A 21984-nucleotide genomic window follows, 5' to 3' on the forward strand; every position below is an offset into this window, starting at 1 on the left:
ATTTAAAACCCTCAGTTAAAGACATTTAATGATCTCTGCGGAGAAATATTGGTTGATTCATATACTTAGATAATAAGTACAGGAAGTCAATATCTCATCCTTCTTTTGTTCAATCTCATAGAGAATAGAGATAGATTATGCCACTAGGTGACTGGAATTCAAAACTTCTTTATATTCTATTCTATCTTATTTGTTTCATTCTAGTCTATTTTCCATTCTATTCCATTACACTTTGTGTTTTGAAGATATTATTAGGAAAATATTTGAAACAAACAACAGCAACAAAAAATGTCCTTTAAAAATCTCACTTACTTAAAAAAATAAACTTTAGTAAATTTCCCTTGTCAATTGCATTTTCTGCCTCTGAGCTTTCACTGAGCTGTTTCCCTGATCTGTGAGGCAAGGGATTCTGCCTGCCAGCTTCCTGCACAGATCTAGGGGAAAATTAACACATCTACAACTGAGCTCAAGCATTGCTGACATCTGGTTTATACATTTTCACAGCACACACACTGCACCCTATTGTCTCTTTCTTATGCACTGTTTTATCATGTGGCTCATTTCAAGAAAATGCATTTAACTTTTAGGTACTACTCTGTGGTATGAAGTGTGGCGAATAGAAATAAACAACCTTGAAAGTGCATTTCCACAAATATGCAGCTATAATAATCACTGAGTACCAAATCTCAGAATCAATGAGATGATCTTTTTCATGGAGACTTCTGAAAACAGAGACAATGTTTATACGTAAAGAATACTCATTTCAGACACTGAATACAAAATAATGTCATCTCTTTATGTGAGCTGGAACTTAACTGCTCCCCTGGCTAGAGAATAAACAATAACTCTTACATATTTATTTGTGGGATTTTTCCTTTTAGTAACCAAAAACTAAAATTAAAGTTGAAGATTTTCAAGTGCACTTTTAAGGATATCTTTCTACACTTTCTGTTGTTTTTATATAAAATAGAAAATATCCTTAGTTCAGACACCATTTTAGTTTACAATTTGTAATAAAAACAAAGCTAAAAATTGACACTTTGAATAAAGATTTACTGAAAAGTCAGTATCATCAGCAACATTCATGCTATAATATATCATGCACAATGGAAGAAACTATGCTTCAAAGCTCATAATAAATTGATGGAAAATTTCGATGAGCCACTAAGTTACTGTGAATTGTTCTATAAAATTGCAAGTAAGGGAGGAAAGGTAGAAAGCAAATAAATTGAATTTTTGTGACACCAAGATGTGCTTATTTAAATGCTAGTATGGTATTTAATAACATAAATCCATTATCACATGGAAAATATGTTAAATATGTTTTTACTAAATGATTAAGGATAGTTCAAATAAATAGAAACATATATCCATGAAATACTGTATATAGCCATACAGATGTAAATATACTTATCATGATGAAAATTACCAGCTAAATTTTCCTATAAAATGGCATTGATGGGCTTGGAGTTTAGCCTAGTGGTAGAGTGCTTGCCTAGCATGCTCAAGGACCCGGTTCAATTCCTTGATACCACATACATAGAAAAAAAGCCAGAATTGGTGCTGAGGCTCAAGTGGTAGAGCTCTAGCCTTGAGAAAGTCCAAGGACAATGCTCAGGCCCTGAGTTCATGGCCCAGGTCTGGCAAAAAAAAAATGGCATTGATATGCATAGTTTATCCTGATATCAGAACAAAATTTTACTTTTTAAATTTATTTATATTTGTTCTATAGGTGACTTATGAAGGCATTACAGTATAAGTCAGATATTGTGTACATTCTTTCTGAACAGTGTTACCTCCTCCCTGGTTTTCTCCCAGTTGATTTTCCTCCTTACCACCCTCTCCTCCAAATTCATTGCTACAGTTGTTCATCCTTTCTCCCACTTACTATAACTTAGCCTTCCCCAAACTGATATACTTACATACAAAAGTTACAGAAATCAAAAACTGCAACAAAGGAGAAAAAAAACAAAAGCAAAAGGGAAAACATAAAACAAAACCAAAAACTCGTTTCCATTTCTTGGAGTTCATTTCGATAACCATCGTTTTATATAATCATATACACATAGCTATTGAATGTTTGTGATTCTTTCCTAAGAAAATTCTCTTTTGGCCTCATTGTGTGAATCGTTACAGCCCTGTTTAATATGTCATGTCCAGGTGCAATTTTTTTCTTTTAGTATCCATTATGTTTACTTGTAGATTTGTAGGCACATTCTAATTACTACAAATGAAGGAAAACATACAACCTTTATTTCTTTAAGTCTGGTTTACTTTGTTTAATACAATTTTTCAAGTATAGTAATTAGCAACAGAGTCACTAGACTGTCATCTATGCTAATGGTTTAAACTTTTGAGAAATGTAAAAATATAGAAAAGTAAAAATCAATCCACATTCTAAACCCCAAAACTATATGTAAATGGGCCCAGATGTCTGATTAAACATCAAAGCAGATTTTAATTTTTTCAATTTTATATATATAATACAATAATCAATAATTATAAAAAGGTCAGTGCAGCAGGATGATATTACAATGATAAACATATATGTACCCCCAAAACACAGCCCTAAGATATATGAAGCATCTACTAATTATTGAAGCATCTACTAACAAATTGAGAGCAGCCACATCAGTAATATTTGGAGAGTTTAATATCCTCTCTTAACAATGGATAAATCACTCTGCAAAATAATATCAATAAGGGAATAAATAATTTGTATAGCAGCATAACATAAATAGAACTGATAGGCATGCATAGGGAACTGCACTTAACAATGGGAAGAAAAATATATTGAAGTGCACATAGATCATTCTCTTGGAATAATTTGATAGGCTACATACTATGACTCAGTAAACTGACTCATACAAACTCTCAGTTGATAGAAATCGAAATGAATTAAATTAGAAACCAATATGAGAAGAGAATTTAGTGCAATCATAGACAGAAAATAAATAACACACTGCTAAGCACCAAAGGAAATTAAAGACTGTATGTGGTCATTAAAAATAAAGGCATTTGTGGGCTGGGAATTTGGCCTAGTGGTAGAATGCTTGCCTAGTATGTATGAAGACCCAGGTTTGATTTCTTGGTACCACGTACATGATAAAAAGCCAGAAGTGGTGCTGTGGCTCAAGTGGTGGAGCTCTAGCCTTGAGAAAATCCAAGGACAGTGCTCAAGCCCTGAGCATTTGTTTTTTACTGTAGGTGACTTTGGTACCTGGTATACTATGTGTGTGTGTGTGTGTGTGTGTGTGTGTGTGTGTGTGTGTGTGTATTATTTACATGAAATAGGGAAAGGAAGGGGATAAACAAGATGATTGGAGAGATGGGGAAAGGAAAAGTGGGAAGAAAATATGAGAAGGGGTATTAGAGCTCAAGAAGTAATGTATCCACTATCTGATGAATATGTCACCCGTAATATGCAATTAAAGATATAAAGGCATTTATTTGAATTTCAGGAATACATTAAAGCAAGAATAAAGGTTAACCTAAATATACTCAAACTATTATGCCAACTCATTCACTAATAGAAATTTTGAATAGGTCAGTATCCAATAAAAAGAAATGAAAATACTACAGAAAAGTCCGAGCATAAATGACAAGTAAGCCCTGATTAAAAAATACTATATATATATATACCTTGTGATCCATAACATTATTGATAAACAAGAATATAAAATACAAGACACAACAAGACATTAATTCACATCTGTACAGATGAGTATGATAAAAGAAAACAATATTAAAAATGATTGTAATAAAGTAGAACTTACAACCTAGTCCATTCTTGGGATTGCACGTGGTCTGTCCCCTTGGAAATCATCCTATATTTCTTTAAAACGCGACCACAACCTTGTGCCGGTAGCTCACGCCTACAATCCTCGCTATTCAGGAGGCTGAGATCTGAGGATTGCAGTTTAAAGTCAATTAACCACCAGAAAACTGGAAGTGGTGCTATGGCTCAATGTGTTAGAGTGCTAGCTTTGAGTTGAAATGCTCAGGTGCAGCACCCAAATCCAGAAGTCAACCCTAAACCAAAATTAAAAACAAAATTATCAACCAACCTAGCAATTAAATCCTAAGCATTTGAGCCAAAGTAAGCAAAAGGATATTTTCTCCCCAAATCTTGCAAATAATGTGTATACATCAATATTTGTCTTTTAACTTTTTATTATCTTCAAGTGGTTGTAAACAGGCTCCAGTAACCCTGTACTTTATGAATACAAAGCGTCTTGATCAGTATCATCCCTTTTAACATTCTCACTCCCCCCGTTTACCCACTCCTTTTCTTACTGTTAAAATTTTGTGCTATATACAATAAATTCTTGACCTCATTCTCTCCATTATGTACCCAATTCACCCTCTTGGAGGTTGTCACTTCCCCCATGTTGATTTAGTTGGGCTTTGACATAGTCTTTCTAAAAAAAATCATATTATTTGATCTTTCCATTTAGTTTATTATACTTTAATTAATACATTTCTGACCACTTGTGGACCACCCAGCCTATTTACCTACAGATTTATAGATTCATTTTATCTACCAGAAATGAAGGAAACCATGCAACCTTTATTTCTCTGGGTCTGGCTTACTCCACCTAATATATATTTTTCCACATCTTTTTATTTCCTTACAAATGGTACACTATCATTCTTTTTAACAGATGGGTAACATTTCATTGTTGATATATATCACATTTGCTTGATCCATTGAGGGACATCTGGGCTGATTTTGTATGTTGCTATTTTAGATTATGCTACAATAAACATCATTGTATTGGTAGCTTTAGTGTGGTCTTGTTTGTCTTCTACTGGCTGAATGCTCAGGAGTGAAATTACTGGATAATAGGGTAGATCTATGCTTAGTTTTTTGAGGTACCTTCATATTGATTTCAAGGATGACCAAATAAGCTTCCATTCCTATCCATAGTCTAATAGAGTTCCCTTTTGGCCATATCGATGCCAGCATTTGTTATTATTGGTTTTCATTTTAGCTGGAGTGGGATGGAATTCCAATGTTTTAATTTACATCTCCTTCATAGCCAGAGATATTGCAGATTTCTTCATGTGATACTTAGCTGTTTCTACTTCCTCTACTGAGAAGTCTCTTTAAGTCTTGAGCACATATATTAACTGAGTTGTTGTTTCTTTGCAGGTTTATAATTTGTAAATTATATTTTTTGAACTCTAAGTACAATTTGGCTATTAGGCCCTCGTCTGTTGTGTAGGTGGTAATTAAAGCTCCCATTCTATAGGCTATCTTATTAGCTGAAATTTTCCATGTGAAGATTCTTAGTTTGATGTAATCCTGTTTATTAAGCCTTTCTTTGGTTTGTGTTTTTTCTGGGTTTTTTACATAGAAAGTTTTGGCTTGTGCTTACTAGCCCTAATGTTCTGTTGTCCTTAATAGTTTCATGGTATCTGGTCTTAAATTGAAGTTTTGAACCATTTTTAATTAATGCTGGTACAAGGTAATATATGAAGTGATATATGGGATCAGTTTTTCAGTTTTCTACATGTGGATATCCATTTTTCTATCACCATTGTCAGAGAGGCCATCTTCAATCCAGCCTGTTTTTGCATCCTTATCAAACATTAGATGAGAACAGATGTGCTGGTTTATTTATGGATGCTCTCTTCAGTCCAACTGGTTCTTAAGCCTATTTTTTTAATTATTGGGGTGTTGTATAGAGGGGTTTAAGTTGATGCATTTCTTCTTGAACATGGATAGCCTTTCCCATATTTTTCTCCCACTTTCCCTCCCCCAATTCCTCTCAATTTTTTTGCCAGTACCAAAACATTCTCATTATTATTATGACAGCAGTATTCTTGAATAAAAAATAGAAACAACTCATGCTGATTAGTTGAATTGCAGATGAGCAAATTATAGCAGATCCATTAATTACATTATTATTACTTAGAAATGAAACAAGAGAATAAAGTGCTGATAGATGTTGTTAATCAATAATAATTGAAAATATTATGTTATACATAAGATCTATAATAAATGCCATCCATTGCGTTTTATTTATATAAGCTATCTCCAATAAGTAATTATCTACACACAAAAATATTCTTAAATACCTAGTGAGGAGATGATGGCTGAGGGATTGAGAAAACAAGAGTGGAGACAGTGACTACTGATGTCTATAAGGATTCTTTTAGGAAATATTCCACAGTTAATGGTGATTAATAAATTTATACTCTGTGAATATACTGAAAATCATCCAAATATAAGCTTTAAATAAGTGAATTATGAGTATGTAAATTACATGCTAATAAAACTGCTGTAGGCTAGATGTCTACCTATTCATGAGACTGAGATCTGAGGCTCATGGTTCAAAGCCAGGCCAGGCACTAAAGTGCATGGAATTTTTATTCCCAGTTAGATACCAGGAAACCAGAAGTGATGCTGTGGCTCAAGTGGAAGAGTGCTAACCTTGAGCTGAAGAGCTCATGGACAATGTCCAGGCCCAGAGTTCAAGCCCCACAACTGAAAAGAAATGCTATAGAATTTACTTTTTTGTGAATTACATGTTATCATCCATACAATTACTAAGAAACTTGCATATTATATATGTGAGCAAAGTAAATAATAGTACATGAAGAAAGTGTACTAAATAATATGTACAATTTCAAGTAGTGTTTGAAATCCTAAAAACATTTCTCGCCCTGTTTTGGTGAACATCATATTTCTAGAATAACATTTTTATTCTAATGTGTTGAGAGACCAGTTCCTATTTAGTGCACATATTTACTCTTTGGAAACATTTTTGATGATAGGCACAGAAAGCCCAACAGCCAAGTTTTGATCATGAAGACTGACAGACCCAGGGGAAAGAAAAAAAGAAGTGAAATTCTATGATATTTTAGGAGTTCCTTAAGGAGACATCAAGTTTGAATAAAACATGAACATGTTGGCCCCCTGGTTTTTAAACAAATGTTTTCTTAATTGAAAATTTGTCCTAAAGCACTGTGGTGATCATTTCACTTCAACATGATTCAAACATTGCTTCAAGCACATGCATTCTGAAAACATTTTGGAGTTTTGCAATATGTGTATAAGAAGTAAATAACCAAATGGCATTAGCTATTTTAAAAATGGAATGCTTACATGATAATATGAAAATACTGTTAAAGACAATTGTGATCATTGAGGGTTCTATAATATATATAACATGTATTATACATGCATATACATGTATATATTATATGAATATAAATATACATGTTTACTTGCACATATATTTAAAAGATGAATTATGTAAATATCTAAGCTCATTTATAATAACAGTATTTACAAGAATCACACTTTGTCAGCATATTTTTCCCTTTAGATTGAATTTTGAGTTAAGAATTATTATTCCAAATCCATCATAGTAAAAACTTACTTCACAAAAAATATTGAAAAACTATTTAAGAGAAAACTTCATAAATATTAAAATATAAAATAACAAAGAAAGATATAAAAGATTAAAAAAAGATGAATGATAAAGTAAAGGTGACTAAACATATAAGTACTAAAGTGCCTTCAGAAACTAAGAAAAGCAGACTAGAGTATTAAGAAAAATGTAGAACAATTAACAATCTTTGCAAAGCTGTAATTTCAAAGCCCATTGTACACTGAGAATATTAACTCCAGTGATTAAAAATTACTAATTCCAATAATAATGTGGAAGTTCAATGGAAATGGACAAAAATTATTTGTGATTTAGAAGGAAAATAAAATTAGATTTTCATCATACTTTTAAGTGTAATTTTTATACAAAATAGTATATCATAGTTCAAGGAAATGTTCAAGCAAAGAACACAAAAATCATCAATTCTACATCCAAGAAACTCAATTCCACCTATAAATAACCAAGTGATAAACTTATTATTTGAGCAAACCTTAGGGAAACTACTGAGAGCCTATCATAGGAGTTAAATACAAGAGCAAGCTTTAGAAAGAAAAATTCTCAATTACTTACACCTAAATTGAAGTGTGTAGTTATTTTCTTAAATTATGCTTTTATTATTTTAAGAAGTTTTCAACATGCCAATTTATGTTTATAACTATAATGAAACTTAATTCATATCAACCAAGTGTTGTTGTGTTTACTGATCCAAAATAAATGAAATGAAACAAAGCAGAAACTGTCATCTAATGGTTATTTGATCTAATAAATAGTATTAGAACCATCAAGAAGTGAGGAGTACGAAGACAATAAATGTTAACATTTTTAACCGTTTTAAAAGTAAGAGACATTGGATAAAAGGATTATTCCTGATAACTCTTGAAAGAATTGTAAAAATTGGATGTAACAGAAAATTTAAAATAAAAATACAGGGTATGTTGTATATACATTTATTTGTTTATTTGAAATAGGAAAGGGAAGGGGGAAAACAAGATAAGTGGGAGTGGTTGGAGAAGGGAAATGGGGATAAAAACATGAGAAGGGGTATCAATGTGAGAGAAGTAATGCACCTACTATCTGGCAAATGTAATGTAACCCCTCTATACAATACTCTGACAATAAAAAATGAAATTAAAAACTTAAATGAAATGGAAATACAATTATGAAAGCATGAGGTATTTGGCAAGTAGAAATATATACACATATACATATTACATATATATGTATATACATATTAATATATGTTATATATGTATATGTTACATATTAACATATGTAATATAAATACATAGTTATGTATATGTATTTTTCCTGACTAGTATGGATGTGAGTGTGTGAGAGTGTGTATGTATGTTTATACCTAGGTCTGTATATACATATATATACATATATACAAATTAACATATGTAATATACAGATGTATACATGTATATGTTACACATATACATATTAACATATGTAATATAAATACATACTTATGTATATGTATTTTTCCTGAGTAGTGTGCATGTGAGTGTGTGAGTGTGTTTATATATGTGTATACCTAGGTCTGTCCCTTAGCAATGATCACTACAGGAGCAGTTTGCCTTAGAGAACCTGTAATGGCTCTGATACATCATTTTTTGCTTTAAGAAATGAAAGCTAGCTGGGCACAGTACGGTGGCTCATGTCTGTAATCCTAGCTACTCAGAGGCTGAGATCTGAGGATCATGGTTCAAAGCCAGCCCTGACACTAAAGTCCATGAAACTTTTATCTCCAATTAACCACCAGAAAACCAGTAGTGGCCCTGCGGCTCCAGGGGTAGGACAGCATTCTTGATATGAAGAGCTTAGGGACAATGCCCAGGCCCAGAGTGTAAGTCCCACAACCAACCAACCAATGAACCAACACACATACACACATATGAAATGAAAGCTTAATTAATTTTTATACAGAAGCAGTAAATATATTAAATTAATCTGGATTATCTGATAAACAGCTATCAGAAAGAATGTCCAAGGATGTAAATTGATTCTGGAGTCCTCCCTACTTGCATTCAAATAAAAGAATTACTGAATAACAAAAGAACAGTTTAAAAGTAATTTCGAACATTCTATATGAAAAAATAATCTAAGTTTATACAAATTACATATTATTTACCATTCCCTCGTCAGTAAACTTTTTGAGAATTCATACCATGAAATGCTTGTGAATCTCTCAAACATGAGAAAACTTGTGCTTCTGCCCTATCTCTTACCAAGTGTGCTTAAATATTTTATATATAGTATCACGGCTTATAGCATTGTAAATTCAATAAGTATAAATTGGCTTTAATATTGTCTTTAAGTGAGTTATAGAATCATCCTGAAAAGGTGTTCCCATTTCTCTCGATCTCACAAATCACATCGGAGAAAGTTGTTTATTGGGTACTTACCATAAGAATTCAAATATTGTAAGATGGATTTAAGAAAATTGTCTAATCATTCATGACTAGACTCTCAGGGAGATTTTGTGATTTATGTGAACATGCTAAATAAAAGCACCTTCTTTAATGATGTTATCTCATGTCTACATCTTAAGGGATGCATAATATGAACCACATAAAGCAGTTTTAATATAAATGCATCTTTTCTATATATAATAAATTAATATTCATTATGCAACCTCCTACTGTTACTAAACCAAGAATTGAGCACAATTTATAAGTTTTAAGCAGACATGACCAGTGAATAACTACCCTTCCCACTGCTACTTATTACTGCAGTTCAAGAAAACATGGCACTTTTAGCATTTTAGTTTTTTCAACATTCAGGCTTTTTTCAAGAAGTTAGTTATCCATTTATTATATTCAATCTAAATTTAATTAATATTTTCAAACAAAAAACATCATTGTAAAAATATTAGCAGTATATTATAATTAATGTGAAATCTTTAGTGCTTCACCTGATTGAATGATTAATGTATAAACACACTTTTTAAATATTGGAATTATCTAGCAGTAACACAAACCTTTTTTATTGCTGATTGCATGAACAGTCCGTGATTATTTTTTTTAAATTCACTTATAAACCTACTAGCAATTGCAATGCTACAAATCTGAAGTCCTCTTAAATATTTTCAGTAACAACAGGTTCAAGACTGTTTTCCAATTTGGCCTGCATTCATTCATTTTGAATGCACAGAGGTGTCTTAAAACCTGTACATTTAACCTTTCTTTTCTATTCACAATGATAACAGGAAAATTCTTTCTACAGGAGGACCTGACAAATTAGTATTTAAGTTAGAAATTAGGGAAATAGGTCAATTTGCTGGCACTTGGAACCAACAATTCATTATTATTTATTTTCAAGCATGTAAGAAGTACCTTATTATTTATTGTGCAACATTATCAACTACTAGACATTTGCTACAGTTATTCAAATGTAAATACAAAGACCTGCTGCAAAGTTCATTACATGTTATGCCAAACCACGTCTATTTTTATCTAGCATTTCCAGTCATGTATTTAAATTTTAAAAATCAAGTATTATTCACCTAGTACAATTCTCCATATTTTTCTACAATGAGCACAGGAGACATGAAGTAATCGCTTAAGCCAGATATTTTTAAGTCCTACAAAATGAAAATTATGCATACTCCTTTCACCTGAGGATTGCAGCACAGACAAAGAGTAGGAACCATGGTCGAATCATAAAACCAGGGCTCTTAAAATGATACTCTTAAAGTATCCCACTGACATAGCTCAAATAATACCTCCCTGGGATTATAGTTCTGAGATTCAGATGTTTCTTCTGAAAAAGCATATTCTAAGTTTCAAAATTCATGATTATGTATATCAAGCATATAAAATTTGCACCATTAAAACAAACTAGAAAATTACAAGGAAATAATCCAAGCATGTTTTCACAGACATAGAACCCTAGTTTGCTATTAACCACAAAAGATCAGATGCATAAGTATACTTAATGTTATATTACTAAGCAAGCCAAGAATTAATATGTGTATAAATTGGTCTGTTTGATTACTAAATTAGTTATTCAGATTTTTATATTAAAAATTTTATGAACATATATACAATTATAATTCACTGAAAATTATTGACTGTCATAAGAGAACCTAGTCTAATCTCAACTGTGTACACATTCTTTTTTCCATATATTTTTATTGTAATTAATAGAAGGGTTACATTACATTCACCAGATGGAAGGTGCATTACTTCATATACATTGATACCCTTTCTCATGTCTTGGTCCCCATTTCTCTCCCCCCATCCCCACCCTCATCTTGTTTTCCCCCCTTTCCTATCCAATTTCAAATAACCAAATATGCATACATCCAATATATCAGATAACAATATGAGATAACCAAGGGACAGCAAAAGAGATGAAAAATAACATAGTACATTAAGGACATCACTCATTATATGGCTTTTGTTTTTATATCCTAGAGGTCCTTTCATTTAGCTTCATTCTGTATGGCCTTATGTATCTAGGTTTTGCGCTATTGCAAATCTCTGTTAGGAGAGCCTATGCTCCTTTGAGTCTGGCTTACTTCACTTAATATGATTTTTTTCTAAGTCTTTCCATTTCCTTACAAATGGAGAGATGTTGTTCTTTCTGACAGCAGGATAGAATTTCATTGTGTATAAATACCACATCTTGTTGATCCACTCATCGACTGAGGACATCTGGGTTGGTTCCATAACTTGCCATGGTAAATAGTGCTGCAATGAACATCGTTGTGCTAGTGGATTTAGTATGTCCTTGTTTCTGGATGGCTGGGTAAATATACCAAGTAGTGGAATTGCTGGGAGTTCTATGTTGAGTCTTTTGAGGAACTGCCATACTGCTTTCCATACTGGTTGAATGAGTTTGCACTCCCACCAACAGTGTAGTAGTGATCCCTCCTGGCCACATCCCCTCCAGCATCTGTTGTTATTAGTTTTCTTGATCCTGGCCATTCTAACAGGAGTGAGGTGGAATCTTAGAGTTGTTTTGATTTGCATTTCTTTTATGACCAGAGGTGCCTATAGGCCATTCTTATTTCTTCTTCGGAGAGGACTCTCTTTAAATCTTTGGCCCATCTTTTGATGGGATGGTTGTTTCTTTGGAGATTAGTTTTGGAGTGATTCAATTTTTTGAGCTGTTGATATATTTTAGATATGAGGCCTTTGTCCATTGTATGGTTAGTGAAGATCTTCTCCCATTCTGTAGGCTTCCTAATTAATTTACTAGCTATGTCTTTTGCCATACAGAAGCTCTTCAGTTTAATGCAGTCCCACTTATCCAGCCTTTCTCAGATTTGTTGTGATTCTTGGTCCTTATTAAGAAAGTTTCAACCTGTGCCAAGGAGGCCTAGTGTGTCTCCTATTCCTTCTTGTAAATTTTTCAGTGTGTCAGCTTTTACCTTGAGGTCTTTGATCCATTTGGAGTTAATACTAGTGCAGGGTGACAAAGAAGGATCCAACTTTAGTTTTCTGCAGGTGCTTAACCAGTTCTGCCAGCACAACTTGTTGAAGAGGCTATCTTTCTTCCATTCTGTTTTTTTTGGCTCCCTTGCCAAAGATCAGGTGACTATAGATCTGTGGTTTAATATCTAGGTTCTCAGTTCTAGTCCATTGGTCTTCCGGCCTGTTCTTGTGCCAGTACCAAGCTGTTTTGATTATTATAGCTCTGTAATAGAGTCTAAAGTTTGGTAATGAAATTCCTCCTGTGCTGTTCTTTCTGCTAAGAAGTGTTTTTGCTATGCGGGGTCTTGTATTATTCCATATGAAATTTTGGATTGCCTCTTCTACTTCTTTAAAGAATGACATTGGGGTATTGATGGGTATTGGGTTGAATTTGTAGATAGCCCTTGGCAAGATTGTCATTTTCATGATATTGATTCTTCCAATCCAGAAGCATGGGAGGTTTTTCCATTTCCTTAGTTCTGCTTTCATTTCCTTTTTCAGGGTTTTTAATTTTCATCAAAAAGGTCCTTTACATTCTTAGTTAAGGTAATTCCTAGGTACTTTATTGCCGGGGCCAGCCGGCAGCAAACCAGAGTTCACAGATTGGGGTTCCTGAAATAGGGGGCAAGGACTAGGAAAAAATAGAAGAGAGACAGACACACCGGGTCCAGGATGTCTGCAGCCCAAGTAAAGAGTGCCTCATTTATTTAACTCCAGCTTCTCCCTTCTTGAAACCAGGGAACTTCCAACTGTTACATTCATATGGTAAATCTCAGGTAATTTAAACAGAATAAGGCCATAAAACAATAGGACAATAAAGCCATGGTCTGATGCAAATCAAGGTACAATTTGATTCTACTCTGGCTCCCAACACTTTATTTTCTTTGAGGCTATTGCAAAAGGAGTTTCTTTCCTGATTGTTGCCTCATTCCTCTCACTGTTTGCATAGAGGAAGGCAGTTGATTTTTGAGGGTTAATTTTATACCTTGCTACCTTTCCAAAGTTTTGAATCAGCTCAAGGAGCTTGGGAGTGGAGTCTATAGTGTTCTTTAAATACAGAATCATGTCATCTACAAAGAGGGAGGGTTTCACTTCCTCATTCCCTATTTGGATCCCCTTTATGCTTGCTTCTTGCCTTATTGCTCTGGCTAGGAATTCTAATACTATTTTAAAGAGGAGTGCAGAGAGTGGGCATCTTTGTCTCGTTTCTGATTTTAGAGGGAATGGCTTTAGCTTTTTGCCATTAAGTATAATACTAGCTGTGGATTTGTCATAGACTGACTTAATTATACTGAGGAATGTTTCATGGATTCCTAATTTCTCCAGAGCTTTTAACATAAAGGGGTGTTGGATCTTGTTAAATGCCTTTTCTGAATCTATTGAGACCATCGTGTGATTTTTGTCCTTGCTCCTGTTATGTGTTGAATTATATTTACTCTATTCCAAGAAGATTCATATTCACTTAGCAATAACAAATTTGTATGGTATTTTTATTTTCCATAGAGGTGCTTGCACATTCCTTGTAGTTAGGTCAGCCACTGAGGTGCAAGGGAACTCTATTCTAGAATATACTTTCATCAGGCTCATCTTTCAGTTCTTTGTGTCAAAGATTATTGTGGTTTGTATTTCTTTCTTTTTTCGGTCCTGGGCTTGAGCTCAGGGCCTGAGCACTGTTCTTGGATTTTCTCAAGGCCAGAGCTCTACCACTTGAGCCTCAGCAAAACTTCCAGCTTTTTTCTATATATGTGGTACTGAGGAATCAAACCTTGGTCTTCACACATGCTAGGCAAGCACTCTACCACTAGGCCAAACTCCTGGCCCCATGGTTTCTATTTCTGATGTCTTTATATTTTGTTGCCAGTCTCAATTAATTCTGCTGTGATGACATATTTTTCAATGATATTGGAAGTATTGCTTTTTAAAAATGTAATGGAGGGGGAATTGGAAAGGGGAATTGGAAATATGTCCATATTTTCCATATATTATCTAAAGACTGCACGGCACTGATAGTTTTCTACTTATCTAAATAAAAGAAGTTCCCTTTTTTATTTATCAGGAAAGATACACATCTGAAATTAATAATGGTAGTTTGTTGTTGGGGAGGGTGTTTTATTTATTTTATTTGTATTTATATTTTTTTTTTGCCAGTCCTGGGCTTGAGCTCAGGGCCTGAGCACTGTCCTTGGACTTTCTCAAGGCTAGAGCTCTACCACTTGAGCCTCAGCACCACTTCCAGCTTTTTTGTATGTATGTGGTACCAAGGAATCAAACCCGGGTCTTCGCGCATGCTAGGCAAGCACTTTAACCACTAGGACAAACTCCCGGCCCGGTATTTGTATTTTTGACAGTCCTTGATCTTGAACTGGGGCCTAGACACTATTTCCGTAGCACTCTATTATTTCAGCAACAGCACCACTTCCTATAATGGTGTATTTAAACCATGTCTATTTATAGAGACCCTTTTGGATATATATTGAGCATAGAAACTTTCCAATGGCTCTCATAATTATCTGTAATGAAAATAAAACAACTATCAAAGCAAAACAAAGGAATTCCATGCATTTAGTTAGGATTAAAGAACATATATATTTTTGTAGCTTGTATGAATACTGTATGAAATGGAAGCATTGTTTTTTCACTTTACTCTCCCAAAGGTAAATGTGAACTTCCATTGCTATTAATGGAAGAAATTATTGAACTATTTTCTTGCTTCTAAGATGCTAAATAAAAGTCATTTAAGGCCATGTTTAAAATAATTGCACAATGCCAAGTTTCAAATTATAAAATGGACATAAGTCAAGAACCAAAATACCTAAATAACTACATGTAAACAAAAGTAATCAAGCCCATGATTTATTCCAATTTTTTTTTGCTAGTCCTGTGGCTTGAACACAAGGACTGGGCTGTGTCCTTGCGCTTTCTCAAGGATAGAGCTCTACCACTTGAGCCACAGCACCACTTCTGGCTTTTTGTGTTTGTAGTACCCAGGAATGGGTATCTAGCATGTTTCATGTATGCTAGAGTAGCACCCTACCACTAGGCCAAACTCCTGGCCCCAAACCTTTTGTTTTAATAAAAAAGATGTATCCCGTAGTGGAACAATAGACATGAAATTAGAGGCTTCAGGATCCCTATGGAATATTTTGACAATCAATAAGCATAAGATGTTGAGGTAGTTCAAATAATAATTTTCTTTAACCTTTTTATTGAATACTACATGTAGTCATATAGTATTGCCAGTTAATTCTCTGGAAACACAATGAATAAAATATTGTGTCTTCATCTGCAACAAGTTTGACCACCTGGGTAAGAGCTCAGCTATAAAACATGTGTTTGTTTGGGAACTAGTCACTGTGTTTATATTCTTTTCATTCTTTGTCTCATTTTCTAAACGGAACATAGTGGAAAAAAGGTAATGATAGTTTATCTAAAAATAGAGTTTGATAGTTGAGAAAAAGTAAGGATACAAACCAAAATAAATAATAAATAAATAAAAGCAAAAGGAAAGACAAAATGCCATTCTAGTGGGAAATTTACCAAACTATAAACTACTTGTGTCATTGGCAAAATGATAATTGTACTTTAAGATCATTGTAAAAATAAAATTAATCTATACAATGTAAGCACTTACAGAGAGGAGATTTGTTTTGAATACTGTTCTGGAAAAGTATTTGAAAAAGACACAGAACTCTCAAAAAAAAAAAAGAAAGAAAAAAAAAAGACACAGAACTCTTTTCTGTAAAATTATCATATATTTTCTAAGACAAACAGGTTAATACAGGAATAATGGCAGATTCTTATCATTTTATTTTTCCTAATTTGGTTTACAATGTTTTTGTGTTATTCTAAAATATGCATTATTCACACACAGATTCGTTGCATTTAACACCTGTTACCAAACAATCAAGTTTATTGACCTGTGGAGAAAAATAGGTATTCTTGAGCTTTCTATAAAGGGTAGAGTAAATCTCCTGGCTATGTAATTAACTCATAATTATGTAAGCAATAAAGACATAATTATAATATTATTAATATGTTAAAATTATAAGGAATTTTCTGGCATTTAATTAACATTTACCAAGGCAGGCTACAGCAAATTAAATATCAATTAATAAAAATAGTGACATTTATTTAGATACTCTATTAGTTGTCACAATTATTAACTTATTATTGCTGGCTTTTAAAATTCTGATTAAGTGCATAAATATTCCCTATAATTTTTATGTGTAGAAAATTTAATTATATTAGTGTCCTATAATTTTAAATTGATTATACAGTATCTTTCTCAATAAATCTCCGTATTCTCTTAAAAGCCCATCATTGACATGAACTAGTTTAAAGACAAATAAACATTTCCAAAAAGACTAAATAAATGGAAAAACTAACCTCTCCTCAAAGCAAGTGATATTTATCACTCTAACATTTAAAAACATATGCATTAAAGCCTATGTGACATCTATGTCTTCTAGAAGCATTCTATATGTCTCTTCTACAGCTGAGACATAAGCTGACATAACCCTGTATGTGCTAATTGACTTGCTTTAATCTGGATCATCAAAAACTTCCTGGAAGCTTTGGGTATAATTCCAGGTTCTTAGCAATCATTATCTCCTAAAATCAATTGATATAAACCATATGTAGTCAGAACATTTAATGGTAGAGACATTTTAACTCATGTACAATATCCATTGTATCCATATCAATCCCATCTCTCCATTTCAGTTTCTCAACTACGACTTCATAGTTTCCAGAATTACCTATAAAATTTTAGTGAGAGAAAAGCCAAATCTCTATAAACAATCCAACTGAAAAGCAAATAATGTCCTTGAAGAAGTGATAAAGACAGTAACTCAAGAGAGCTGCCCAAGAGATACATAAAATGGCATCTATTTTAATAATATTCATTCTTTTTTCCATATATTTTTATTGTAATTAATAGAAGGGTTACATTACATTCGCCAGATGGAAGGTGTATTACTTCACATACATTGATACCCTTTCTCATGTCTTGGTCCCCATTTCCCTTCCCCCACCCCCACCCTCAGCTTGTTTCCCCCCTTTCCTATCCAATTTCAAATAGCCAAATACGTATATATCCAATATATCAGATAACAAAGTGAAATACTGTAACAATATGAGATAACCAAGGGACAGCAAAATAGATGAGAAATAACATAGTACATTAAGGACAACACTCACTCATTATATGGCTTTTGTTTCTATATCCTAGAGGTCCTTTCATTTAGCGTCATACTGTATGGCCTTATGTGTCTAGGTTTTGCTCTATTGCAAATCTCTGCCAGAAGAGTCCAAGGTTTCTACTGATTATGGCAAATGGATTCATTCTTTAATGTTAGACATTTTGCTGATTTTACCTGAGCGTATTTTATTTTCAAAATACAGGGTGCAAGTGCTAACAACACACACACTTTTTGTTTCTTTTAAAAGATATTCTTTAGCCAGGAGCCAGTGGATAACACCTATAATCCTTGCTACTAAGGAGGCTCGGACTTGAGGATTGTTACTTGAAGCCAGCTGGGACAGAAAAGTCCCCGAGACTCCTATCTCTACTTAACTACTTAGAAAAAGCAGGAAGTTGTACTAGGGTTCAAATGGTAAGGTCTTAGGTTTGAGCACAAAGAGGCTCAGGGACAATGTCCAGGCCCTGGGTTCAAGCCCCTTTATGGGCAAACAACAACAAAATTACTTAAGTATTCTTTATGTTTCAAGAATCTAGAGAAATCCTCAGTAAAACATTAAATATCCAGGTGTGGTAGTACATGCCTGGAATCACATCTATCAGGAGACTGAGAAAGAGGGGTTAAGAAGTTCAACTGGAAACAAATGGAAGAAGAAAATATGCACCTATAATTCAGTATAACGGCATTCTGCCTAAAAGAAGAATGAAACAGTCATCTGCAGGAAAATAGGTGAAACCAGAAATCTTCAAGTGAGATCAGCCTGACTCAGAAATGGAAATACTGTATTTTTACTCATATGTAGAGCCTAGATTCTTTTTAAGTCCTAGAAGTTAAAGGGAAGAGATATTACACAAAAGTAATTTGGTGGGGGACAAGAGAGATTAATGTGTAGTAAATATGATCAATATATTCCATAAACATATAAAAAGCTCATAATGAAACATGTTATATGATAGTAATAATAATATATAAAAACATGTCCATATATTAATATCCTACTATTAAAAAGTACTTTGGCAATACTCATTCACACTATAAATGGGACCACTGAGCTTGGATTTACACTTCTAACAAAAAAAGCACAGTAACTTACAAACTTCAGGCTATGTAACACAAACTTATCAGCCAAAATATATGAATTTCAATTTGCATGTCTCTATTCTTTATTGATAATATTTAGAATATCCCACAAAGAAAATAAAAACTTGGTTTAGGGCCCTAATACCTATAATCCTAACAACTCAGAATAGCTAAGACCTGGGTACCACTCTGAAAGCCATTGTCTGGAGATGCTCATATTGGTACAAAGACGGCAGTCCCATCCAACTAGACATTTATTTATAGGTGGAAATGAGCAGCTACACAGTGTACAGGTTTCCAAGACTCACATTAGTACCACATGAATCATGTATATTTACAAATCTTGTTGTGATCATTGCTCAGAAATGGCATCAGTTGCAGCTGCAGCAATCTGAAAACATTTCAGACTTGTGATGCCTGGAACAAGAACACAGAAATTATAATCATCTGACATCCATCACCCCCCTCCTTCACTTGATTACACTAGTTGACATATTCTGGGTAGGAAGACAGTAAAATGAAAGAAACAACACAAATCTAATGGACTGAAGATTTTTTTTCTCTGTGATTGTCACTATTCCTTTTTTTTTTCACCATCTTCCTTTTATTTTTAGCCACCAACTAAAATGTAAATGAAAACCTAAAAGTAAATAAGATTTTTTTCTAAGTGCCCAGAATGTGTCGGCAAGAATCTACTAAAAAGATTCTCCTCTTATGTAATGTAATGTTGTTACTAAATATTATTCTGAGTATGATTTTGAGGAGAAACGTACTTAACTACTTTCTGCTTTTCTCTTTTTACCCTTTGCATTTATTTTGTATTTTTCTTTATTCAACTATTATTTCCTTTAATGAAAGACTAAGTAATCTAGTGGACCAAGACCACAGTTTGGACTTTTTTTTTCCAGTGTTGTTGTTTTAGCCTTATCTCTTAGGCCATACAAATGTGACACAACTCTTTTGTAATGAAACATATTGATAATTTATTCTGTGAGTTTGAACTGAGACTTAAAACATTTTTCTAATATCATTCATAAACCATAGAATTACTAGATTTTTTTGTTCCTAATCTCTTAATAAAGCTAATATTTTACAAGATTCAAGACCACATATGTACTTTTACTTAACATACGCTAAAAAATATTCATGGCATAAACTAACCTATGAATATTTAGGGCAATTGAATGTTTTATAATGTTTTAATCTACTTTGATGATGTTTTAAATAGTTTTTTATTTTTTATTTTATTTTTTTAAAAAATAGTTTTTATTCTAATTTAAATCTCAACTATCTCAAAGGAATCCTAATACTCAATATTCCTGTATATATCACTAGAATATCAAAAAGTTTGTTAAATTTTTCTTTGTCTTGACCAAATACGTTGTTATACACCTTGTGATTTTTCATTATTACCTTAGCTTTGCCTTTGTCTCTGTATTACAGTTATTATTTTATTATTTATATTTATATGTATGTGTGCTTTTGTTTTGGTGGGTCACAAGGTTTTTGAATTGGGCACTGTCCCTATGCTCTTCAGCTCAAGGCAACCGCCATACCGTTGAGCCAGGCACCACTTCCCATTTTCTAGAGGTTAATTAGAGGTAAGAGTTTCAGGTCCTTTTGTGCCAGGGTTGGCTTTGAACCTTGATCCTCAGATCTCAGCCTCCTAAAATTACAGGTGTGAGCCACCGTGCCCGGCTGATATTTGTGTTTTGATGAGACACTATTACTGCAATATCTTCTAATTGTTTACATATATTGTTGCCTTTTTCTGTTTATTCTTTTTCATACCCAGTTCCCAAATTGAGACTGATGTGAAGTAGATGCTTTTTAGCTAAATCTTTCTTTACTCTTCTCTATCAAATTGTGATACTTTGCTGGTTTGCTATTAGTTCCATATTAGAGCCTCATCAGAGCTCTCTAATGAGTTTTAACCAAGCTAGTCGCTGCTTGTAAAATTGAAGGAAATATCATTCTATTCACTCAGAACAGTTCTTTTGCAAAATATGCTTGGGAAGGATGATTTACATTGGTGATCTGATCCTGGGGGATGAAATCAGAGTGTAAACTGGAAGCACTAGGAAAAGAAATCCCTTTCTTCCTTATAGCCACAAAGAATTTGTCTCAACAGAGTTGGGGAATGGGGCTTGAGCCAGTTACTTTTCAAACACCACAGTCTATTTTTTTAATAATATGAAGAATAAGAATGCTTTAAGATAATATTTCAATACAAATCTGTATTTTCTTTTGAGTGAATGCTTTTCTATGGTATACACTTAGAATGTAATGTGAGGCATTGAAGATTTTGCTGTTGCAGTTAATTTTTATTAATTACTTTTTATTTGTTCATGCATTTCAACTTATTATAATAAAGGTAATTTTCAGAGGGGTTACAGTTATGTAATCAAATAAAGCATACATTTCTGTTTTTAGAAACTATCACCCTTTCCCTTGCTCTTTCACAGTTTTTCCTGCCCATCCCCACACATAAGTTGTAGAGGGCATTTTCAATATTGTGTCTGGTGAGTACTACTGATACATTTCCTCACCCTTTCTCTAACCATGACTATTCCCCCTTCCTCTCTCAAACAGGAAAATAAGTAAACAAGGAAAAAGGAAAAGAAACGAAAAACAGCAACAATGAAAATTCCTGTTGTTTCCATTCTCTGAGGTTCCTTTTGATAAGTATTACTTTATATGATTAGATGACTTTGTCTTCCTCTCTAAAGAATATCCTCCCTCAGTCTGAGTGCCTAGAGTCCTGTATAATTTTATCGTGTCTCAGGTTCTTTTCTTTCTTTCTAAACATCCATTGTGTTTACTTGTAGATTTATAGGCACATTCTAGAGACCATGAATGAGGGAAACCATGCAACCT

At 33.3% G+C, this 21984-nt stretch overlaps 1 long non-coding RNA gene across 1 annotated transcript in view; it reads right to left on the bottom strand.

The window, feature by feature from the left end:
- LOC150065491 (uncharacterized) overlaps positions 1–21984 on the bottom strand; it is a 95862-nt gene that overhangs the window by 50781 nt on the left and 23097 nt on the right. The gene's annotated exons all lie outside the window — the stretch shown is intronic.

This window comes from Megascapheus bottae, chromosome 3 (genome assembly GCF_031878675.1).
Source record: "Megascapheus bottae isolate mThoBot1 chromosome 3, mThoBot2.hap1, whole genome shotgun sequence".
NCBI lineage: Eukaryota > Metazoa > Chordata > Mammalia > Rodentia > Geomyidae > Megascapheus > Megascapheus bottae.